Here is a 26830-nt window from a genome sequence, read left to right on the forward strand (position 1 = left end):
CGCATACAAACCTGGATATCCTGTGCCTCTTCAGTGTGGTAGCATTATATGTTAAATTTTCATTTAAAAATATTACTCTGAAGTGCATCATGGATCCCAAATGTAGCAAAGCTAGGGCCAGTGGCAGCAAAGGCAAAGCAGAGGTACATGCTTGGCGATGTCATGAATGTCTGTTATATGACACAAAAGTAGAAAATCAGTGAACATCATTGCTCTCCATTTAGATATGGTACACTGGGCAATGATGATCCTAATTCTCAAGAACAAAACTCCAAGATGTTAAATAATGGGCTCTACCGAAAGCATGGAAGTATCCAGAAAGTCAAGAGAAATCGTATCAAATACAGAGAAATGACTAACGCTGAAGATGGGGGACCAAACATGAAAAGCAAGTTCCTCTCAGCATGTTGGTGATCCCTGCTTACTACGAAGCTCGTTTGAGAGCCTTAAAACAGGAGGAGCTGACCACAGAAGCCCTCTATGCAACCCATGGAAGATCCGCGCCTCCTGCAGTTTGGTCTCAGCAAAGATTTCATTGTGATGAGTTCATTCAACGGGGTGAATCCTCACCATCCATCAATCTGCTATGCTGCAGTTCAAATGCAGAAAAGGAATAAATAATGGGGACCCTAAAATTAGTGGTGAGAACATCTATACTCATTCAGTTGATGGTCTTGAACATGGAGATACTGTTGAACTCGGAGTCTATGGAAGTTTCTCATTCTATTAGATAGAAGCCAGGACTCTTTCTCACGCCATATGTGAAGATGATGTAGAAACCTTGTGTTTCAATGCACGCAGGTTCTACTCCGATTATCCTCCCAGCCTCCATTCTGGTTATTACATAACTAGCTTGGCTCCAGTCATCACAGGTGACAAGAAGGACATCCTGGATCTGTTCAGGAAGGAAAGAGGCTGCACAGAAGAACACAAATCGCACAGTATTGTTATTGTCAATAATAAGTTTCCTTTTGGTCGGTTCCAACTTACGGTGGGCTCACTTGGGCAGACTAGAATTGCTCCATAGGCTTGCAAGGTTGTGTCCTTTAAGAAGCAGAACCCAGGGCTGTCTTTGGAGGCATCTCTGCAAGGCTTTGAACCATCCATCTTTTGCTAGTAGTTGAGTGTGTATCCCCTTGCACTGCACGAGGGTTCCTCTGAATATTGTTGCTGTTGTTTGCTGCCATTTCATTTCCAATTCATAGTCACCATGTAGGGCAGTATAGAACTTCCCTATAGCATTACCTTAATAGAGAGTGAATACATAAAAAGGAGTAGAAAGAGAAAGTACGGTACTCATTAATAGAAAAACTTGATTTGAAGTCAGTGGGTTCCGTCTAACACACACACATGCACATGTTCCTTTAAAATACACCAGGGTTGAAAATGCTAGTAATAGTATTGCTTTTAATTTTTATGGGATTTAATTCATACATACTTTTCCATTTTGCTATATGGTATTCATGAGGTGATTTTGATAGCAACCTAATACGTATTGGTTTACCCAAACTATACTGCAGCATTTGCACACAAATTCCATCCATTTTCATCATTATTAATAATAACAAAATATTAGCATTTCGATAATCGCATTTAGTTTTAATTCTTTGAAATCATATCACAAGCAGCAACTCTTTAAGGAACACATCTGGCCTTCTCGTCAACGTGTTAAGTGCCATCTGACGCACAACAGAGGAAACACTGCACGTTCCTTGTATCAGTCCCTAAGTCCGAGCAGCACTGTTGTTGCAACCCTGGTGTCAAACCACCTCCTGCAGGGCCTTCCTCTGTGTCGCTGCCACTTCACATTACCAGACATGATGATCTCCTCCAGGGACTGGTCTCTCCTAACAGTAGGTGCAAGATGGCGTCATCCTGGCCTCTGCTCCATCTGGCCGTACTTCTTTCTTGTGCATGATAGATCTATATATCTGTATATCTACATATCCATATGCATATCTATATATTCAATTTCAGAGTAATATTAAAACAAACTCACTGCCATCAAGTTGATTCCATGTGACTCACAGCGACTCTATAACTGCCCTATGACTTTCTGTGACTGTACCTGTTTCCAGGAGTAGAAAGCCTCGTCTTTTTCCCAAGGAGCATCTTGTTGTTTCATACTACTTTTCTTATGGATTGCAGCCCAATGCATAACCACTATGTCACCAGGGATCTTATATAATATTTTATATAGCATATTATTTATAATATGTTTGAGTATACAATAGGAATGCCTTGTCATTAATTTTAAATATTTTCATTTATTTGATTACTAATGGAAGAAATTTTTACTGTGTACTTGATAACTAATTTATATTCCCTCTTTCACAAATGGTCTGTTTTGGCCTTTAATTTTTTTAACTTCTTGAATTCTCAGTAATTTTCTATTGATATGTATAGCTTTGCTATATTAATAAAGGCTTTGTCAGTTTGTCATATTTTCTGGAAATACTTTTGGCAGCTTTTTTTGAAATAGACTTTTTATAGCTTTTGTTGATCTGTTGCTTTGTGATTGCTTCTTTATTTCTAAATTTAAAACTCTACCCACATGTCAGAGATTTTTCTCAACAGTCTATTTCATTTTTTCCTAGTTATCTAGGCTTTCATCTTAATTCTGAGTCTCTTTTTAATGCTTGGAATGCTGCTGTCAGGTAGCAACCTCCTAATTTTATATTTAAACAAACTAAGGTGGAATAGAAGAGTAAATGTCTTAGTGAAGCAATCCATCCCCCCACACGTGGTTGGTAACAGAACTCAAAAGAAAACCCAGCTCTGTGCATTGTTAGCCAGCTTCTGAGTAGTAACATTTCATGGAGAGATTTGAGCTCATGGATTTTCATGTAGGGATCCATAATTACGTACTATCTTGTTAGTTATTGTTACACCTGCTCCAACTCAGGATGGCCCCGTGTACAACAGACAAAAACACTTCCTAGTTCTGTGACACTGTTATGAGCATCCTCTTGACTGGTCATCGGTCACTTTGTTTTACGGTGGCAGCTTGCTCGGTACTCGGATGCTGGAACCTATGCCGCTAGTGTTTCAGAAACCAGCAAGATCACCCGTGGTGAATGGTTTGCAGTGGAACTTCCCGACTAGGGAGGGAGAACCAATAACCTACTTACAAAAGCTAGCTAACACCCTGTTTTGAATCTGTATATATCACAAGAGAATATACCATGTCACTATTGCCTTCAAGCCAGCTTCAACTCGTAGAGGCTCTACCAGACACAGTAAAAACACCCCACATGGTTTCAGTGGGGGTAAGGCTTTATGGAAGCAGACTGGCCTCATCCGGCTGGTGAGTCTGAACCAAGGACACTTTGGTTGGCAGCACAATGTGTAACCTACTGTACCATCAGGGGTCCTATGATATAATATAATGTAGACTGAGGCAGAGAAATAAAAACAGCTTCCCAAAGGCAGATCAATTAAGTATTGTGAGGCACTGCCTATGAGCTCCTTGGTTCACCACCCCTTTGCCTTTCCAAATGTGCTCTCATGGCACGGTTGTTAAGTACTTGGCTGTTAACCAGAAGGATAGCCCGTGGGCTCCACCAACAGCTGGTGGACATCTGCTTCCGTCAAAGTCCAAGTCTTTGAAATCCAGGGAGCAGTTCTACTCTGGGGCACGGGCTTGCCATGGGTAGGAGTTGACCTGACAGTTCTGTTTGTTCGTCTGTTCATTTTCCTTTTCCACCTTCCGGTCATGATATCTATCCAACAAATGTGCTTGAAATTCTAGTGGACTCTGATTCTAACACGATTACTGGACATATCAAAAAACCTTTAATGTTTAACATCCAGTTACTGTCTATAATGAGGTACATTCAATAGATTGAGATACAGACTCAGCAAGAATCAAATGCTAACACCAGTAATAATTTTTAGGAATAAACCGAACACATCAAGGGGAGAGAGACAGAGGAGGAACAGCTTAATACTCTGGATGTGAAATAGCATTTCTCACACTATTATCAGCACAATTTGAAGTTCCTCAAATGGAGTCTTATTTGCTTGAGATGAACCAGTGTGTTCGCTAACAGCTGTTGGACCCCTATCTATTTTCTCTTTGAAGACTTCAAATTCAGCATCATGTTCTCTGCCAAGACTTCTGCCAAGATAAACAAGCACTATCTGGGCTTGGCATGAAGTTTTTAGAGAAAAAGGATTGACCAACCCACCTGTTAGACTCCTTGCCCACACCAGTAGACTGGCAGAACTGGGGAAGATATGAAATGCAAAGATTTGAACATGAAGGAAACAAAGTCCTCTCACCAGATTTGCCTATAAATGACTTGAAAGATTGAAAGAAGAGATCGGGGAAGCAATTGTGTTCATTGATGTTGTGTGCTATCAAGTTGATTCTGACTTGGTTTATTTTTATATAGTGCTGGTAATATTTCCACAACAAAAGATAAATTGACCTCATTGTACCCTGCATCGCCCTAAAACATATGCTCCCAACTTCCACAGCTCTCTTATGGACAAAACAAAAACCTATTGCCATTGAACTGATTCCAACTTACAGTGATTATATAGAGCAGAGTGATGTGTATCACAGGGTTTTCAAAGCTGTAAGCTTGACAGAGGCAGACCACCACACCCTTCTCCAGCAGAGCAGCTTGTGGATTTGAAACACCAAAGTTTCAGTTAGCAACTTACTCCTTTATCGAGAGTGCCACCAGGGATGCCTGCCTATGGACTGAGAAATCTAATTCCAGGTCCCAGGTGTGGGCTTGCTTCCTTTGTGTGGACAAGTCCAACGGCTTTCTTTGTCACGCCCAAGTTACAATGGGGGACTAGAAGAGTCTAATTATTTCTCCTCCCATGAAAACCTAGCAGTTATTCTTTCCTATCAAAATAAACTATGGTTTCTTCAGAAGAAAAAAAAAGAAAAACACAGGCTCTCCCTTTCTTCCTTTTTACTTTATATCTGTGTATCTTTTACATATATCTCTACACATATTTTTCATATTCAGTGTCCCGTTCTATATTTTAGTACTTGTGACTTAATGAAGTCTTTAAAACTCAAAAGCAGCGCAATTTGGAAAATGAGGATCTAATAATAGGAAAGCACTCCAGGAGGGGTATTAAAACACTGGCTCTCTAACCTGAAACCCCAGCAACCAGCCTTGCTATTTATCTAGAAATATTAAAATATATATATATACAAGTCTGCTTGCTTATTTAGTGACAGACTTAAATATTCTGAAGTAAAATTGCTCTCAAATTAGGGAGAGCTGGTGATGCAGCCAGTAGAACAATTGGCTAAAAGCTGCCAGTTTGCACCCCCAGCTTCCCCCCAGGAGAAAAATGGAGCAGTCGGATTCAGTCAAGACATGCTGGTGGAGAAGTTCTACCCTGTGCTATAGTGTCACTATGAGTTTGATGAGACGTGACAGAAATGAGTTTTGCATGGAAAGGATATTGATATAAATTATTGGCTAGCTGGTTTGAGGTATTTACTATCAAGTAAAAATTAATATTGTCCTATAATCAACATGCTTCATTGTTTCAGAACAGACATGAATGAAATGAAAGAAGAACAAAGGACTCTCAAAATCTTTTGCCCAATGGCCAATAATTCCCTAGGCTACTGCCAAATGAAGTTTAATACCTAGAGGCAGAGACTATCATCTTAATTTTCCACAGGAAATCATTTTATAGTGCTCACTTGATTAGGTAAAACAGTCTTTTTAGATAGTTTCTGTTCTGTTAATTGTATTTACAGCATGATCATTGCAACTTTTATAATTATATATTTCCTAATTACGTATTAACTTCAGGTATAAACCAAACACTGGCCAACTTTTCCTCTTTCAATTAAAAAAGAAAGAAAGAAATATTCCAGTAGACTCACAGCCAAGACAAAGTTTGGTATCCTAGAAGTATTTGAAAGCTATAAACCTATTTTAGTAAACATGGAAATATTTTCCATAGCATGTGAATATGCCAAAATAGCTTTTGTACATTTGTCATAAAGAACATAAGGCTAGCATGAGGCTTGTTTATCTTCTTCAACATATTGTGGGAGTGAGAATGTTTTGTTTTCTCTAGGAAATATTGAAGTGGAAATGAATGGAAAATATATTGGGAAATATTCATTTCAAACATATAGAGAATTCTTAATTAATCAAAGGTATACTTAGATCACTTCTGTAAAGATGGTTTAAACATTAATGCATTTTAGCATGTTGAAGTTAAATTCTTCCTAACCCAGGAAAAATAGAAATATCCTATGTATCTACAATATACTCCACACAGAGAAACACACATTTTATTCTCATATCATAAGTTATCACTGTTGACTTTGAAACACTTTCATGATGTAAATCAGGCTTGAACATTTTATTTTCTGAATCCTTGAGGAAAATTTTAGGTCCAAACATGACTATTCATAAACTCATGACCAGCAATGTCGAAGCCTAATAATAGTCAAGATGATTGAAATGAAACTACATGCTAGCATTTTTTATATTCTCATCGTGACAAGGTATTGTCTTGCATTCATTCTTTGAGGTAAGAAAGTATTATGATCATTCAACAGATGGTAAAACTGACACCGAGGGATAGAAATCAATCACCGGAGTTCATGAAACTAGTGGGCCCATGGAAATCAAAGATCTTCGACTTCATCATATGGCTTCCACTGAAGGACAGGTAAGAATGGCTTGCCATGTTGAGTTTGTTTTTTACTACCTTGATGAATAGAGTGTAAGTTTAAACAAACAAATGAATAAACAAACCCATGGCACTCTAATGGATCCTGACTCCTGGTGACCCTCTAAGACAGGTTAGAATTGCCTCAAAAGTTTTCCAAGAAACAGAATGCCACAACTGTATCCCTTGGGCCAGCTCGTTGGTTCAGATGGTCTACCTTTCGGTGAATTGCTGTGTATTTAACTTAACCATTGTGCCATCAGAGGCCCAGTCAAGATACACCCACCAAAGTCATTGCCATGGATTCCTACTCAAATCAACTCTCAAGGACAGGAAAGAACTGCTCCAGAAGGTTTTAAAGGTTGGAAATATTTTATAGACACATACCATCTCATTTTTCTCCTACAGAGCAGTTGGTGGGGTTGAATTGCTGACCTTGAGTTTAGCAAATCCACACTTTACCCAGCAGGTCTCCTTACTGAAGTCTTAAAGCAGTGGTTTTCAACCTGTGGGTCACGACCCCTCTAGGGGTTGAACGACTCTTCCACAGGGGTTGCCTCTTCATAACAGTAGCAAAATTACAGTGATGAAGTAGCAACAAAGTTAATTTTATGACTGGTAGGTCAGCACAACATGAACTGAATTAAAGGGTCGCAGCATTAGGAAGGTTGAGAACCACTGTCTTAAGGTAATGATATCATTAGATTTCTTACCAAAAAAGTTGTTGGCACCTTGTTTTGTTGTAATCAATTAGATCAAGAACATAAACATTTTGAATTTCTTCTACATAATGGGTTCTGTGCAGTTTAGTACCCAAATTTCCCACTTAACTACCAAGGACTATGCCGTGAGGTGATGAGGTAGACACATTCAGCCTTGCAGTTTGGCTTCTTGTTGTTTTCTTTCTTCACAATAGAGAGTTTCTTGATGGCTTGAAATTCTCAGGCATTTTTCTAAACCGCTTTTCACAAAGGCCAAATTTGGCAACTGTACTAGTTTGTGCATGTCATTTCTGTCCCATTCTGAGAATGGCTATTTGATTCCATGGATGGCATTGGACAACTTCTCCCTTTTGTAACACACACACACACACACACACACACACACACACACACACACACACACTAGTGTGCATGTGCATTCACACCAAACACAAAAAAGAGCTACCCCGTGTCCTCTAAGATGCTGCAGATGATCTTTTTCCAGCCTCTACTGCCACGGGATTGTCCAGTTCTAACCTTGATTTTGCAAATGTCTTTCCAAATGATTTCATCCCTAGAGTTTACCTCTCTTGATAATTATTGTAAAAGAATGTGCAATGCACAATGAAGAGCCTCCTGGCTTTCGGTTTAATCTATCTCCAAAGTAGCTCGTTGCCGGCCACTCCCCATTCACTCTTACCTGTGAATCCAACCCCAGGACAGTGACTGCACCACTGCCACCATCCACATCTCCAGAAAAGCCATTGTGCCCATCTGGGGCAAAAGGAAAAATAATGGAAAGCTGCCATTGGAATAAAATGAGAGTCTTTTTTTCTATCCTACTGCCGATCACTTATGCTTCCGTTCTGCCTTGATGTACTGCAAAGCCCAATCTGACAGTGCATCGGGAGAAAATGTGTTGCAGCCTAGCTGTGAGGTATTATTAGGTACCATGATTTGTATTTACTTCTTAAATAAGATCTACATACTAGCGGGTTTCAAAAAAATGAAAATGTAATGGAACTATTTGAAGCCTATTGTGTGTTCCTACCTATGTATGTGAATGTGTGTGTAAACTATAAAATTATATGGAAAGATATAGTGCACATTATAAGCTGACTTATCATAGTTATCATTCACATGTGGAAGATTTATTTATTTATTTTTATTATACTTCACTTTTATTTATTTTTTTTTATTTTAACAATTTATTGGGGGTCATACAATTCTTTTCACAGTTCATACATATACATACATCAGTTGTATAAAGCACATCTGTACAGTCTTTGCCCTAATCATTTTTTTCTCTTTTCTTCTTTTACATTTTATTAGGGACTCATACAACTCTTACCACAATCCATACATATACATACATCAATTGTATAAAGCACATCCATACATTCCCTGCCCCAATCATTCTCAAGGCATTTGCTCTCCACTTAAGCCCCTTGCATCAGGTCCTCTTTTTTTTCCCCCCCTCCCTCCCCGTTCCCCCCTCCCTCATATGCCCTTGGTAATTTATACATCATTATTTTGTCATATCTTGCCCTATCCGGAGTCTCCCTTCCACCCTTCTCTGCTGTCCCTCTCCCAAGGAAGAGGTCACATGTGGATCCTTGTAATCAGTTCCCCCTTTCCAACCCACTCACCCTCCACTCTCCCAGCATCGTCCCTCACACCCTTCGTCCTGAAGGTATCATCCACCCTGGATTCCCTGTACCTCCAACCCTCATATGTACCAGTGTACAGCCTCTGTCCTATCCAGCCCTGCAAGGTAGAATTCGGATCATGGTAGTTGGGGGGAGGAAGCATCCAGGATCTGGGGGAAAGCTGTGTTCTTCATCGATACTACCTCACACCCTAATTAACCCATCTCCTCTCCTAAACCCCTCTATGAGGGGATCTCCATTGGTCGACACTTGGGCCTTGGTTCTCCACTCTGCACCTCCCCCTTCATTTAATATGATATATATATATATATACACATACATACACACACTTATATCTTTTCTTTTTTTTGCATGATGCCTTATACCTGGTCCCTTGGGCACCTCGTGATCGCACTGGCCGGTGTGCTTCTTCCATGTGGGCTTATTTGCTTCTGAGCTAGATGGCCGCTTGTATGTGGAAGATTTAAAAGATACTTCTCAAGGATTTGGGTGCACAGTATATATCTGTGTGGTAATTCCAAGAAAACAAGAGAAAGAGATATGAAAGAAAAGAAAATAAATGTAAGCATATTGAACAGATCAGTAGGAAAATGTAATGAACAACTGATTAAATTCTCATAGACTATTTAGAAACCACCTGAGAATCGTTCCAAGAATGCTGAATGAAGGCATCAATTCTCACTCTTCATTAATTGAAGCTTGTCTTGGGAGCATTAACTCATTGGCACTGGTAGCCTACTTAATGTCTGGGTAAGAACATTTCTGTATCTGGAGGCTATCAAGTAGAAAGCTGCAAGTACTTACTGTAAGAAGAAATGATCATCCACTACACTGCAGGGAGACTACAGACCAGGAGAATTGATGGGCAGAGTTCCAAAAGTATTTGCAACACGTTTTTCATGAGCAGGTACGTATTCAACTTATTTTCTGAATCTGAAGAGATTGTTCTACATAACTCTGAGAGTGCATTGACCCACATTGAATGCCATAACAAAAGACGTTGTGGTGTCTATGGACAAAGGATGCTTAGGAGTGCTGTTGGTGTGTTGAGTAGTCAGGTGAGCCGTGCATGAGGTTGGTGATGGCAAGGTCAGCAGTTGGAACCCACCAGCTGCTCTGCAGGAGAAAGATGAGGCTGCCTTGGAAACCTCATTTAGGGCCAGGGTGATTCGGAACCCACTTGTGAGCCATGCTTATGTTTCAGGTTTGGTATGGACCAAGGATGAGTTTTAGTAATCTTGCCTTCACCTTTACGATCCCTAGCTATACTCCCTTCTCTTTTTAAGGGCTCATCCAGTTCAATTTGTTGCCCAGATAGAATGCCTCATGTTCAAAAAGCGATACTCCTTTGATTTAGTCATAACTTAATTCACTCAAAGCCCTTGGCTTGATGTCTGACTTCACTATGGAATACGCCTTCATTCATTTTTGATCTAAATTAATTTTCAATAGCAAACCATTGGCATTTGGAGAGAAGAAAACCAAAGAATATGTTTCCAAAGCTTCTATTTAAGTCTTCTGAAAGGCTGTATAATTGACTGCATTAACGTTTTAACAGCCCTCATTGCATACCAAAGCCCTGTATAATCAAGTGGCTGGTGTATAAATTCTTGGCATGCCCATTGAGCTTACTGTAACAAATAGAATGAAAATCTCTCTGCAATAAACTTTGACCACTTGGACTAATGGAAATCTAGTTAGATTTTTTGCAAAGTTCAGGAAACATCATATTATATTAAAAATAAGTGTTTTCAGAAAGACACAAAAAAGTGCATCAGAGTTGACAGAAAGTAGAATCTGTGATGGTCTTGTGATTGATTAAGAAGAAAAATAGCCGTGGATGCTTAAATATATGAAATGCCTCAAAATATTGTAGGCTTGTAAAGTAGGAGATTACTGGCCTAGAAGACAAAAAATATTTTGGTGACTTGCATTCACATATCAATACATATTAAGAGATTATTTAAAATTAATATATTATTGATCTAATTTATTGCAAAAACTCCAAGGGAGTTATTGAGTATTTTGTAAATAATAGATCTGGTAATGATTGAGCTAGTGTTCACAAAATCATGGGACTTTTCTGGATTTGATCCTGAAGTTAATGGAAATATTTCATGAAAGGAAAACAAAACAACAAAAAATAGCAACAAGTCAGTGATAAAAACATGCACGCAAACCCAAATTGTATCAGACAGAACAGAATTAAACTGACCAAAATCACTTTACAAATGTAAGATATCATATAGCCTACTCTCTTTAGGTGTGTGCATGGGGAGGGAAGAGGCAGGGACAAATCATTCACATTGCTCATCTTTTATTTTTATCTATCACCTACACACAAGAGAAAATGGGTATCTTAATTTGGAGTACTCAATTTAGACTATTTAGAATTTGCTAACTCCAAAGAAAACATTGGAGTACATTTAAAATTTCCACAAAATCTCTTAAGCACTGTGACCAATTTGCAATTTTAGCTCAGAGCAAGATCTACTAAAGGAAGCAGAAAAGATAAATGTCTCAGACCACAACTTTACTCTCTGGAATTGTTTAACATCAGAGATTAGCTACTGTGCACTTTCCCACTCTTGAAAATAAAATCATACACTGCAGTCCATCTCCTACTGACCTACCATGTATATGGACAAAATAAATCAGATGGAGTCACAAGAAATGCCAATTGAAATAACTTTAAGGATAGAGATTATCAACCAGCCAGATTATATGTTCATAACTCTGATATACAAACACACCAATGCTAACATGTCACATGGCTGGCTATAAATGAAATGTGGAAAGATGGTATCTCAGTCATTGCAGTTGAGACTGCTGCCTGTCTTATTAGTAATGGCAACAGCTAGCATAGAAAAGACTTCTCATCTCTCTTAGAACACTTGCCTCCTTGAAAAAGCAACAACAACAAAAATGGAACAAAAAACTATTTAGTAGTTAACTGATTAAAAAGTTATTAAAGCTACCACTGTCAATCATGATAAGGTTGTTTTTTCCCCAAATAGTGGCTCCTTAGCCACGTGTTGCATTGGAAGAGGGTGAGGTGCTAACCTCCAATTGCCAGTCCGAAGTGCTGCCTCTGAACTGTCCCTCTTTCTCTGGTAAGACTGGCAAGCAGATACTTTGCTCACATATTTATATTATAGTTTATAAGTCGAAACAATCTACTCGGCGCTATTATTAAGTTTATCAGCAAAGCACGGGCAAAGAAGAAGACTTAGTCAAATGCGGTTGCCACTTACCATCTCCCCAAAGAGCCAGCAGCTCTTCCACAATATTCAAATGACCAGTAAAAATGAAAATGAAGCCAAAAAATGTAGTCATGAAAGACCTTCATATTAAATCTTCGTATCAAATGGTTCAGGCCAGACTCAGAAGAGGACCTGGAAGAAAGGGTGTCACTGTTATTGACACCAGATGGAGCTTGGTTGAAAGCAGGTGTTTACTTGTGTTTCGTGATTGTACAAAGGCATTTGTGTGAATCATAACAAACTAAGGAGAACCACGAGAAGAATGAGAATTCCAGACACCTTACTGTGCTTGTATAGAACTTGCACAGGAGGCGAGAAATAGTTGCGTGAACAGAACAAAGGTATGGTGTGTGGTTAAAAATCAGGAAAGCCGTGTATTACAGTTGTATCTTCTCACCAAACTTATTCAATCTGTATCCGTGAAGCTGGATGATATGTAAAAAACATTGTGACATCGGATTGGAGGAAGGCTTCTTAACAAACTTTGATATGTCGCTGACACAACCATTCCTGCAGATGGTGAGGAGCACTTGAAATACTTGCTGAGAATCATCAAGGATTGAGCCCTCAGTATGGATTGCAACATTGTGGAGGAAACAAAAGCACTCACAACTGGATCAAAATGTAACTTCATGATAAATTGATCAAAGTTGTGAAGGATTTAATCTTGCTTGGTTGCACAATCGATGCTGATGGAAGCAGCAATTTAAAAAAGCTCAAATGGCATATTGAATTAGGCAAATCTGCTGCATAAAACCTCTTTAGATTGTTGAAAAGCAAAGATGTAACTTTGAAGGCTGAGTTATGCCTGATCCAAGTCATGGTATTTCCAACTACCTCATATACATTTGAAAGTTGGACATTGAAGAAAAAAGACCAAAGAAAAAATGATGCATTTGGATTGTAGTGTTGGTGGAGAATATGGGATGCTTTATAAGCTACCCCAAAAAAATAGATCTGTATTGGAAGAAGTACAGTCGGAATGCTCTGTAGAGGTATGCACAGCAAACCTGTCTCCTATACTTTGCACATGTAATCAGGAGAGACCAGACCCTAGAAGACATCATACTTAGTAAAGTGGAAGGACAGTACAAAGGAGGAAGGCCTTTCATGAAGGCTCTTGGAATAGACTAGAGGCACCTAACATCATCATCATCGAATCATTAATTATAAAGGCAAAGTGGGAAGAGTACCAAACCCTGCACACCAACTAGTTGGAAAACAATTTAGAGACATTGAAAGCAAAAATATGCTGCAGCACTTCCAAGCCTAGAAACTGGGGAAGAAAACATTCCTGTCATTGTGAGCCCATGCCCCTGGGCGCTAATTCATCAGCTGAAGAGGTCTGGTGGCTCTTCAGTGGACTGGCTACTTTTGTTCACAAAAGGGCAGCATATCCAAATTCAATGTGAAAAAAAAATAACATTAAAAAAAAGGACTTTGATTAACCACAAGGAACAGAGTAGAATTGATCGATAAGGGTTTTACAAGCGTCTTCACTGGAGCAACTTACTAGATCTTTCTCATGTGGATGGTGTCACAGGGGTTTGAACCACTAACCTTTCAGTTAGCATTAACATGGACTACTGTGCCACCAGGCCTCCTTCTGAGTCTACACATCATGTAGTTTTTAGGGGCCCTAGAGTTGCCTCTAACTCATAGAAACCATATGTAGGACAGAACAAATCACTCCCCGGTCCTTCCCCATCCTCAGAATTGCTATTATGCTGAAGAGGTAGCCCATCATTGTGGCAGCGGTCTGAAACCATCTCATTGAGCGTTTTCATCTTCTTCAATGATCATCTTTCGCACCATGTCCTTTCGCACCATGTCCTTTTCGTGCCATGTCCTTTAGCGCGGACTGGTCTCTCGACATAATGTATCCAAAGTACACATCACCCTTAATTTTAAGGAACATTCTGGATACACAAAGTCTCTCCATCCTTGATTTTAAGAAGCATTCTGGCTGTGTGTCTTCAAAGATTGGCTGGAGAGAGATGCATTATTTTATGCATTATGCATATATAATATGTTGTGAAATGGAATAAGATGTAAGTTGAACATTGTGTTAGTATCATATCATATAGAGGCAGTCCCCATGAAAACTAGTTAAGATTCCTAAAGCTTATTATATTAAAGCTTATTCTATTTGCCACTGGGAAAAGCTTCAGAGCTATATAGAAGAGATAAAGAGGGCCAACTGGGCTGTGTGTTCACCTGGGCCAAATAAGGGCTGGGTCGGCATCTGGATCAGGATTTTTTGGTATGTCCTGGAGTGTGGGTTGGGGTTGTGGTGGCAGTGGGGAGATGGCTGCAAGGACTCAATGGAGAGTAGGTTGGGGGTGCCAGGAGCAAGGCTGGTGGTGGTGACCTGGCTGCCACTGCCTTGTTTGCATGGCTGCTTTCTGGTGATGGGTAGTCACCTTCTGCAGCTCGGAGCTCACGAGCACCCAGGGCCAGGCAGCACCAATCCTGCAGGACCCTTTTGCTGGTGACTGAAGTCAAGAGGAGGGGAAGGGGCGACATTCAAGATTGGGGTTAGCCTCAGAGCCCTGCTACTTGAGGATCTGGGGCCTTTAAGATCATTCTGGAAAAATAATAAACAGCAGAAGAGCTGCTTTCTCTTCAAAGCAAAACAAATCACCTCAAGGGATGAAGCCTGTATTTCTGTATGTGTGCGTGTGTGTGTACTTTTCAAATTTTCGGGACCTTCTTAGACCTGTTTGGCAAGTCAGCGACACTCATTTTAACCATGAAAAAAGGTAGAAAGGAAGAAAGAAGCACAATTCCCTGTGGTCCTCCTTTGGATCTTATGCATCAGGTAAACTGTTTCATCTTCTCAAATCAGCGAATGCCATGATAAAATGAGGTCTTTGGATTAGGTCATGGATGGAAATAAGTGCTTTTTGGTTTTGTTCCATCCAAAAAAAAAAGTTTCTTTATCACCTTCTTGAATCTACTGGCCTGGTGTTGTCCCAATGCCGGTGTTATACTCAGGCCTCACTGCAAAGAATACATTGGTGTGGTCACAGTCACGAAATGAGATGGCATACTTTTTGCTCATTCTTTTTTTATTTTTATTTTTATTTTTGTGTGGTCCTCGATTCTATTATCCTAATTCTACAAAGCTCGTTTTGTAAGAAGTTTTGAGTTCTACTTAATCAATCGCAGTCTTTAATTTAATAAGTGATAACCATCTATTAAGTGAGCTATTCAGAGTTTGTTTCTGTTTTTTGGTATTTCCCTATTGTCAGAAACCTGGATTGGGGGATTCAAAGGATCTGTGCTTGGTATTGGGAGGTTAGATATGTCTGAGCGTTAGGACACAATTGAAGGTGTTTTATGTGTTTCTTGATACTCATTAAATTGTATGGCACTCTTGCTCTAGGAAAAAGTGGGAGAAATAAAAACTTGAATTGAACACTATTAAGTTATTGAGTCCCTGATCTCCTGGTTAGATTGTCCTGGTTCAAATACAGCCTTCACCATTTCATACTTAAAAGGGTTTGGCTAAAACTCCATATTGCCAAAACAATGAACATGTTAACACTTAACTTACCAGATGTATGTGATGATAAAATGAAACAATCCATATAATGCATCTAACAGAGTCCTTACAAAGAAGTAATGATCCTCAAGTATGACTTCTATTGTTCGTAGTAATACGAGTAGTAATAAGATTTTCCAGGCAATGGAGTAGAACACCGTTGTACATAATTCCAAATTACGCTAACTCCGTGTGTTGCTGAATAGCGCGGCTCCATGAGGTTTTCCTTGAATGCAATCTTCAAACTTTTCTTCTCCGGTACCACTGGAGAGCTCCAGAGCTATATAGAATAGATAAAGGGGTTGGTTCAAACTGCAAACTTTAAGGTTATTAGCCTGGTGTCGGTTAGTACTCTGCTGTGGGCGAGTAGTGTAGAGGAAGCCGTTTGCCCCACCCACATGGAGATGCAAGGAAGACAAGCAAATGAGGTAAGGTGCTGACGCGGCGTGAATCTGGGTGACTGACCTGTGCTAGTTCTTTACACTGCTCCCTTTCTTAAGATATTTGGAAGTTCGGTGCTATTTGGAAAAACAAACATACACAGATTAAAATAACTGGTAATTGTGACCCTAAGATTTTTAAAAAGCTGTTATAACCACTAATAAAAAGGAGACAAAACAGAAGCACCTGACATTTGGGGAGAATTCCCAGTATTCCAGGCACTATGCAAAGTAGGTCATATCCACTGGCTAAAGTAACGCTGACATCAACGTAATTAGTTCCATCTGATTCAGGTAGAGTTTGTTACGGATCTGAAATCTATAAACCTTGTACTGTCTAGCTCCAAACATAAGTACGCTGTGATTTTACACCAAGTTTTCATCCAAGTTCCACTGGAATTGGATCAAAATTAGCAAACAATTCTGAGAACATAGTAAACTCGATTTGAGATTTCATTCTGGATCTTAACTCTATTATTTACTTGATTTGTAACATTATTCAAAATCTTCCCTCTCCTACTTCATTTCTTCCTCCATAAAATCAGAAAAGATCTGTTTAAGTGCATATTTTTCAAGGTTTGAATAAATGTAAACACTAAAATATACTTTTGCAAAAGGATTGAGACAAAATAAAAGTTTAATAGATTGTAGTTGTTTACGCTCTGTGGTAAGAGCTTATGTTAAAAAAATAAGCACCGCTGTCCTTCTGTAATTAGTTTTTCGTGTGAAAGTTTCTTAGCAATTGAAAGTCAAAAAATCTACCATGCTATATCTATATTCATATAAATATGCTTAGGAGAACCAGATATATACAAAATCATTCAGACAATAGATTAAGGTAGAAATATCATTCAGAAAGATCAAAATCCCTTCTTCCTTATTCATTTGTTTTTAAAGTTTATTTTTCATGGAGCACAAAAATGAGCATTTAGGCAGAACTTGGTAAAATTTTAAAGGGGTAACAGCAACAGAAAAATTCATGCAATTGTTTGAAATTCATTGTTTCCTCAAAAAATCTGTTGTGATGTTCCCAGAGGAGAAACTAATTTAGGGGAGCGGGGGGGGGGGCATGTAAGTAATCTTAATTATTTCCATGGATTCTGGTTTCCTTCTGTAAAACCCCGTTTGTGCAAGACTTCCCTGAGGATTTGATAAAATAGTCAAGTATTTTCAAGGCAAAATGCTTCCTTCCATTTTTTCGAGCGGTAATCTCACCAGCAAACATTTCCTGACATTTTTTCTTTGAACACTATTCAGGTAAGAGCCTTTAAAATAAAAATCTTGGATTTAGAAGGTGTCCTGTGGAGGGAGAAACATCTCCTGTGTAAATTTGATTGCATCCCCAAAATTCACCAGTGTCTCTGCCTTCTAGAATCTGTGTGGTGCAGTTATCGCGAAAGTCACAGGCGTGTTAAGTATAAAACTCCCCCTCATCAGGCATAATTCCTGGGTGATCATTGTCAGTGTATTTGATCCCTGCTTCGATATTAATTGCACAAATTTCAGGCAGGATTAGGCAGAATACAGGGAAATCAGACAGACCAGGAGGAAAAGGTTTCTTAAGCTATTTTAGCAGCTTAGAAGTAAATCATAAAATGTCAAGCTACAGAAATTGGCTCCGATAAATACGATTTTTTTCCTGAATTATTCCACTAAGCTTTTATCCTTTCTGAACACTTTCAGTCAATCCTAAATACTTTCCATGGCAGCCTTAATATTGAGCAGTTTTGCTACGGCACATCTAGACGGTTGAAAGCAGCAGTTATCCTAGATGAGAATGAGTCCTTTTGTCTTCATCTAGACCCCAACAAGGGAAGAAAATAGCCGTCATGGTAGAACCCTGGAAGCCAATGGCCGCTTCTAAAGAAGTCAGATGGTGGCTGTCAGATGGGAAATGCATACATAGTAAGAAAGTATATGTATTTCAACCAAATTATGTCTACAGGATTTGCCCTCTGCCCAGTTCCTGCCCCTCCCTATTCTCATCTCAAGAGATTAATAGGACTAAGTTCCCAGGAGGGACTCTGTGGTCCTAATTGCAATTTAATATTACATTCTTATTTAAGGGGATTTAGAGTTAACAATAGCTCTAAAAAGTACAGACCAGCTGTCACTTGGCTTCCATTCCAGTTCAGTCTTTGCTTGCTACACATGAGTTAGTCCCAATAATGCAAAGGGGACATGGGCATGGAAAGATATTTTGCATTCTTGGCATTTCTATTGAAAATACCATTTTCATTGTTAAAGTAAGAAACATACTAAGCATTATCTATTCTCCAAGCTACCCAAAGAAACACAATTTTGTGTCATTTAATTTTAAAGCTATCACACAGGAATTGCATGGAACTAAAGAAGAGGGCTGGATGGGAAGTCAGAGACTAGAGTTCAAGTCAGACCCCACCATCTAGCCATAGGGCTTTGGACAAGTAGGTAAGCTTTCAGAAATCTATATACTTCCATTTAAACTAGATGAATATGCCTTTATGGGGTTCTGGTGGTGATTTGGTGTAAACAATAGACTTCTCAATCCAAGGTTGGTGGTTCAAACTCACTAGTTGCTCCACGGGAGAAAGAAGAGACTATCTGCTCCCACAACTTTTTAAAGTCTCAGAACCCCTATAGACCATATAGACTCATTACAATAGGTTTTAAATTTAGAATTTCAACTGGAAGATTCTTGAAATTAAGGACAATGTTTTCTGCTCCATTTACAGTGCTTGATGCACAATTGGTGAATGGAACCTTCCTTGCGTAAATGAACAAATGAGTGGATGATTGTTAACATGACAATTTATGAGAACAATTCATGATTTTCCTCACGATGAAGAGCAATATTTAGGATATCATAAAGCTGCAGTGCACCTTTTATAAAACGATGCCCTCCATTTATTTTATCAGCCTGGAGTACAGCTTAAGGCAGCCACTCATACCTTGTTTAGAAATATAAAGAAATCAAATGGATCATTCTTTGTTTAATGATCATAGAAGTCTACCAAATGGTACTGTTTGTAATCAAGCAGCTGCTGTTTTAGTCCCAGCGACAATATAATGCTTCAATAGCTTGTGAGGAAAGAGCCCATTCACTGTTTAACTCTCCATTTTACCAGAACTGCACTATATAGACACAAGTATCAGCAGTACAGTAAAAGCAGAGAATTCTGCTTATCTTACCTGCTGTCCTTTGAATTCCTAAAAGCGCTGAATTATGTTCTTGTCTAGATCCTACTCTTTATCTGCTTCCTGGCAGCCATAACCAACCATACCAACTCACTGGCATCTAGTTGGTGCCCACTCAAAGTGAACCTATGTGGCAGGGTAGAACTACCCTGTGGGGTGATAAGCCTGTGACTCTTGTATGGAAGGAAAAAGCCTCATTTTTTCTCCATCAGAGAAGCTGATGGTTTTGAACTGCTGACCTTAGGGTTAGCAGCCCAGCATGGAGTTCACCATGCTACCAGAGCTTCCTACAATTATAAAATAACAGGGTTTTTTTGCTTGACTGAATACCATAAAAATCAAGAAATACTCAAAAAAAAAGATACCACGTTAACCCACACATGACACCATCAACAAACACTTGTTTTTAGTAAGTGAATAAGAAAAAATATATATATAATTCCAAGGGTATCTGAAAAGCACAAGAGAACAGTGACATCTGGGCATATATTATCAAGGTATATAACATATTCAATGTCTAAACATTTCAAGTATCTTTCCTCTTTACAAAACAAATTATCTTTATTTTATATCTTAAAAGAATTATATAAGTCAATGGTAACACAATGAACCTATGTGGAAAACAAAAGTGGTTATCTTTGACCTGCTAACCCAAGGTCAACAGTTTGAAACCACCAGATGCTCCACAGAAAGACGATATGTTCTAGTCCCAGAGAGAGTTACTCCCTGGGGAAGGAACTAACATGGGGTGGTAGTTCTATGAGTCAGAATCAATTCAATGTCAATGAGTTTGCTTTTTGTTGTTCTTTCATTTGTTGCCTTTAGGATGTGAAAAAAAGAGAAAGGCTCTTCGTGAGAGGAATAGCCATGATGGCAGCCACAGTGGGCTCAAACATTTCTAAAACCAAGTACAGGGCAGTGTCTTCTGTTCTTTGCATGGTCATGGGGTCCTATTCAGGGAGAACCAACTCCATGACCCCTTTGCTAGCTGGAGCACATGTAGACCAAGGAAGGAAAGGAAATGAGTTAAGATTACCAGACAAGCCAGTCCAGAGGGTCATTTAGGATATAGGTCTTCTACGTACTTTTTCTTATTCCACAAATACTATTCTGCAAAAATGTTGTGTACCATTTACAAATAACCTTACTCGGTCCCCTCTTAGAACTTTGCAAAGATATTTTCATACTAAACTAAATATTAAGTGTGATCATTTGTTTCATGGTAAAAGACACTCAGGTTTTCTAGGCAAACAAACACAATTGTGCCTTCGAAAAATTATGTAATGATTGGGCATTTTATGTCACAACTCATTCCCTGTCTTAATCTGACTATAATATAAATGATATGAATGGCTTTATGAAATTATTTAGAAGATTTTTAAGAGTTTAATCCCAATAATTTACTCACTAGAAATTTATATTGATGTTTGTTTCTCTGAATTATGAGAGACATATGCATTTTGGATGTTATCCTTGGTGATTGATGGTTAGCAGTGTTTTAAAACACGTGGCTATTGATGGTTTCATAGAGAGCAGAATTATTTAATAAAATTTGTGATTCTCAACTTCAGCAGTAGAATTGTTTCCCCTGGAGCATTTCTCAAGGTAAAACCAGCCTGCATTCTTTTTATCCTCGGGCTCATCTGATTACAGTCAGAAAGCAAACATTATTGAATTGGAAAGGGGGCCTGAAAATAAACAGTGGGAAAATATTTGTTTCTCCAGATGTTCCAGAAACACAACTTTCTCCCTTGTTTGCACTAAGTACTTGAAATCTGGCATTCTCTAAGTCAACAAATACCCACGGTGAATTAGGAGGGGAGGGAAGTAAGTGTAACATATAAGGACTAGAATCTATCTTAATTAAACAATATACAATTTTTAGGTTTTGAGAAAACCAGATTCCAGCATCCCTCAGAAAATGGAATCTAGTGTCCCATAAAAGCTGGGGTCATAAGCAAATGTGGTGACGAAAGCTGATGGTGTCCAGCTATTAAAAGAAATAGTGCCTAGGATCTTAAAAGCTTGAAGTTATACAAGCAGCCATCTAGCAGGGAAGCAACAAAGCCCACAAGGAAGACGCACACCAGCAGGTGTGATCACAGGGTATCGGGCATGAGAAGACCCCAAACAAACACATATATTGATGCAAACGATGGGGTCTGAGTGGAGACCCAAAGCCCATCTATAGACAATTGGGGAGAAATGGGTGACTGACTAAAGTGATCAACATATAACAACCCTGATCCTCCCCCCAACACACACACACACACACACACACACACACACACACACACACGGAGACAAAGAACAGAAACATGGGTGAAGCAAGAGTGCAGATAATAATAATAATTTACAATTTATCAGGGGTCCACAAGGGTGGGAGGGTGGGAGATGTAGGGCAAAAAGAGGAGCTGATTACAGCAGCTCAAGCAGTGTGCTAGTCTGGGTACTTTAGGGAAACAAATCCACAGAAACTCATGTATAAGAGAGAGCTTTATATAAAAGTTAAGTGCACATCAAGAAAACATCCCAACGCAGTACTACCCAAGCCCACAAGTCCAACATTAACCCATTAACCCATATGTCCAACACCAATCCACAAAGTCCTCCTCCCTCTCACAAAACACACATTATAATGCTGACTGCAGGAGGAAAGCAGAATCAGTGAATATGTAAGGATCTCATCGCTGACAGGACTCTGCACATGGCTGCTCCATCACCCAGGCTGCATCGGGGTAGGTCCATGCGGCTTCTCCTCGGGGATGTCTTGCAGGAAGTGAGCCTTGCCAGCTGAAGGAGGGAACTGCTAAGGCAGCTGCACCCTGGTCCAACCATCACAAAGCAAGAGACTCGAGATCTAGAAAAGCGAGGCTCACCGAGCCATTTATCCCTCTGCCCTTCCATTAACCCAACATGTGTTTAGCATCCAGGTTGGCACAACAAACTAACTACCTCAATTGACCACTTTCCAACTTGGCATGTGAACATAATTCTTTAGCCTCACAATGGCCATCTGAAGATTAACCTATACGGTATTTCATATAAAGAAAAACATACAAAAAAACACAATAATAAAATAAAACAGAGGAAGACAGCAAATTGTAATGAGTCAAAAAGGAGAACAAATTGTAATGTAAGGGGCTAAATTTTAACCTGATTACATCTGAATTAATCCTCTTTCTAATGCAGTTTTCTGATAGCACGCCTATTCACATCCCTGGTCAATAGTTAGAGGGTATTCCCTGGAGGTTTAATCCGCACGATGGAAATGTATGTCCAAATGTGTTTGATACAATTGATTCTTATAAGAGCTGTGAACCCGTGTCACTGGAGCAACGTTTTCCAAACAGGACCTCCTTCCTGAGGGAATGTGATGGGATTAGAACAGCCCATAATGATTAGCTTATCAATTCTGAGGAATTAACCACCGAAAACCTGATGAGTAGCAACAGAACATCATCAGATCCTGTAAACCTCACGAATAACAGCAGCAAATGGTGAGCTATAGTGCTGGAAAGTCAATCCCTGAGAAGGTACTCAAACTACAACTGAGGGAGGGTTATCTTCTCAAAGTAGAGTCGACTATAACAATGTGGATAATACAGCTTGCAGGACCTTCATTTCCCGATTGGGTATAACTTAAAATGAGAAGAAATAGCTGCAAAATTATCAATATTTTAAACTTGGAGTAAAAGAAATATGAATCAGGGTGCAGTGTAACAACAATGAAACATACTACTTTCCACTAGTTCCTAAATGCTTCCTCCACCACCACCACCCCACCCCACTATCATGATACCAATTCTACCTTACAAATCTGGCTAGGCCAGAGGATGTACATTGGTACAGATAGGAACTGGAAACACAGGGAATCCAGGGCAGATGAGCCCTGCAGGACCAGTGGTGTGAGTGGCGATGCCTGGACGGTGGAGGGAAGGTGGGGTGGAAAGCAGTAACTGATTACAGGGATCTACATATAACCTCCTCCTTAGGGGACGGACAACAGAAAAGTGGGTGAAGGGAGGTGTTGGATGGTGTAAGATATGACAAAATAATAATTTATAAATTATCAAGGGTTGATGAGGGTGGGGGGATGGGGAGGGAAGGGGCAAACTGAGGGGCTGATACCAGGGGCTTAAATGGAGAGCAAATGTTTTGAGAATGATGAGGGCAGCAAATGTACAAATGTGCTTTACACAATTGATGTATGTATGGATTGTGATAAGAGTTGTATAAGCCCCCAAGAATGATTTTTTAAAGAAGTATGAGTCCAGGAAATTTGTTAAGAATGAGATGGATGCCTAAAGGTTTATATTCAAAGGCATTGATGGACTGAAATGGTCTTGCATTGGCCATTTTGAATCAGACAGTCACATAGTATTCTACAACTAGAACAAATTTAAATGGATAATGAGGGAGATCAAATGATAGAGTGCTAAATTGAACCTGACTGCATCTGCAACAATCCACTTTCCAATGCGTTATATGTGACAGCAAATCTATTAACATCCCTGGTCCATGGTTAGGGAGGATTCATCAAGGTTTAATCTACATCTGTTTCTCCTTCACTTTAATTTTTTTAGCTATTCATCTTTAAAATTGGTCAACAGGAAAATAAAATGAAAACATGTTACATTTTGCCCAATGTGAAGTGCACCAGAATCAAAATTCCACCTTGAGTCTATCTCACCTGAATTTCAAGACCATCTCAAGAACAGACTTGACTCATTGGAGCCTAATGACAGAAGACTTGCTGAGATGTGAGATGACATTCAGAACATGATATATGAACAGATAAAAGGTCATTGAAATGACAGGAAAGGAAGAAGATCAAAGTGATCTAAGAAGACATTCTGAAACTTGTGAAACAGTGAATAAAAGAACTAAAAAGAAAACTTCAAAGGGCAACTCCAAGAGACAAAGTATTGTAGTAAAATCTGCAAAAACCTAGTTAGAAATCCAAGAAGAAAGAATACACTCCACACACACCCTAAATGAAAGAAAGAAAAAAGAAGAAAAATTCAAGCCTCTGATTGCAATATTGAAAGATTCTATGGCCAAAATATTAAATGATGGAGTAAGCATCAAAGAACATGAAAGGAATTCACCAAGTTCCTGTTCCAAATAGAACTACTCAATATTAAACATTTCAAGAGATAGCATATGATCAAGAACCAATGGTACCGAAGTCAGTCCAAGCTCCACTGAAGGCCTTCAGCCTCCAGGGGGCAATCTCTATAGCATTTGGTCTGGGCAGCCCTCGCCATTTTCCACAGATATCTTGGACATGGCCTCCCAATGGGACTACTCTCTCTCTGTGCCCCAGATTGCTCTGAAACACTGATGAATGATTCAATGGATGTGCTACTTTGGTGGCACAGTGGTTACAAGTTGAGCTGCTAATTTCAAGGTCAGCAAGTAAAGAGCACCAGTGGGAGGAAGTCTGGGCTTTCTACTCCCTTGGAAAAATAGAGTCTCAAAAACTCAGGGCCCCCCTGTTCTATGGGGTTGTATGAGGCAGAGCTGAAGTGACAGTGAGTTTGTATTTGACCCCCAGGAAAATGAAAAGTGGTTTCTGAAATCCCATCCTCTCGTAGTCTTTTTCATTATTTTGAAAGTTTAAGCCTATTGACCTGTAATTCACATATCATACAATTCATCGGTTTGAACACATCTAAAAGAATTTTACTGACTCATAGAAACCCTATAGGGCAAGATAGGGCCTCTGAGTTTGAGACTGTAACTTGTTCTGGGAGTAGAAATCTCATAGTTTCAGACTGCTGACCTTGCAGTTAGCATCCCTACGCTTAACTAGGACACCACTAAGGGTCTTGCCATAACCCCAAGAAGCTATTATCCAATTTTACTGCCTCTGAAGATTAACCTATCCTGGATTTCATGTAAAGAAAAACATACAAACGCACACACAATAATTAAATAGAACAGGAAAACCTCAATGTAAAAGAAATCAGGAGATAATAAAAAAACAGAACAAATAGTAATGGGTCAAAAAGGAGAACAAATTGTAATATAAGATGCTAAATTTGATCTTAATTACAACTGAATTAATCCTCTTTCTAATGCACTTGGCTGATAGCACGCCTATTCACATCCCTGGTCAATAGTCAGAGGGTATTTCCTGGAGGTTTAATCCACAGGAGGACCCTGCAAACGGACCCCCACTGTTACCCACAGGCTTCTGTAAACCAAATCCTCAGAATTTAAGCTTTAATATAGTTCCCTGCTCTGGGACTGGATTTTATTATTTGCAACTCTTGGCTCCTACAGCCCTCTGTGTTCCCTCCATGTAGACTTAGCTGACACCTCACTTAGATGGCTGCTTCGTTTAAAATAAAACCCCGGATGCTGCTCTTTCTCATGTATTGTCTTCACCACACATTGTTTTAGGATTCATATATACTGTGGTCTCTTCCTGAAGGAGAGTATCGAGCAGGGCCACATCATCAAAACTCATTTTTATGGTTAAGTGCAAGCTCACAATCCATTCATGTATCGGCGGTTGATATATGCCCGTGGTCCACTTTAGAGACGCCATGAACTTAAACGCTCATCTTAAACAAGCAGCCACCCTAGGAGGTGCCAGCTCAGAAGTATGCTCCATTACCCACAGGGTTTTCCATGACTGGGATTCCATAGAAGGGGATTGTGACAGCACTCCTTTTGAGTGCCCTTGGTTGACTTTGAACTGTCACTAAGTATAAACCATTAAGGATCCGCGTACTAACACCAGGGAATTCCTGGGTAAACTGGGACAGTGGTTACTCTAAAACCTTAAGACAAGAAGCCTCAGAGGTGATATGAAATGAGGGTCACAAAGGTGCAAGAAAAGATGGTAGGGGTTATAGTTCAATCAGATTATGTAAAGAGTGTGAGATCAGATAATGGCCTTGGGTTAATTACCACCTTCAACTGCTGATTTATTGCCCTGGACAACAAGTGGGTGAATCAGGATACAGCAATAAATTTGAATTTCTAGCCTGAATCCACCAATAAGTACATTTGGAACTTAGGGCCATGAACTTCATTTTCCTGAGACTCAGGACTGGAGCAATTATTTTATTTTACAGATTAGAGAGAAAACAAAAATGGGTGATACAATGAAATGAATTGTTGTTTTTATTAATCTGATTTAAAGAACACAAATCTAGGTAAAAATAACAGAATGAATCAGCATGTCATTTTCTAGACTCTGCAAAATTGTCAAATTTCCTTTTCATTTACTTATTTACATAATTCTTAGATTAATATATCAGTTAACACGTTCAAAAAATCCTCTTAAAATGCTTATTAAAATGTCCAGGCATCTTGCTTCTGACATGTATATACAATGGAGAGGTAA

This window comes from Tenrec ecaudatus, chromosome 18 (assembly GCF_050624435.1).
Source record: "Tenrec ecaudatus isolate mTenEca1 chromosome 18, mTenEca1.hap1, whole genome shotgun sequence".
In the NCBI taxonomy this organism is placed as follows: domain Eukaryota; kingdom Metazoa; phylum Chordata; class Mammalia; order Afrosoricida; family Tenrecidae; genus Tenrec; species Tenrec ecaudatus.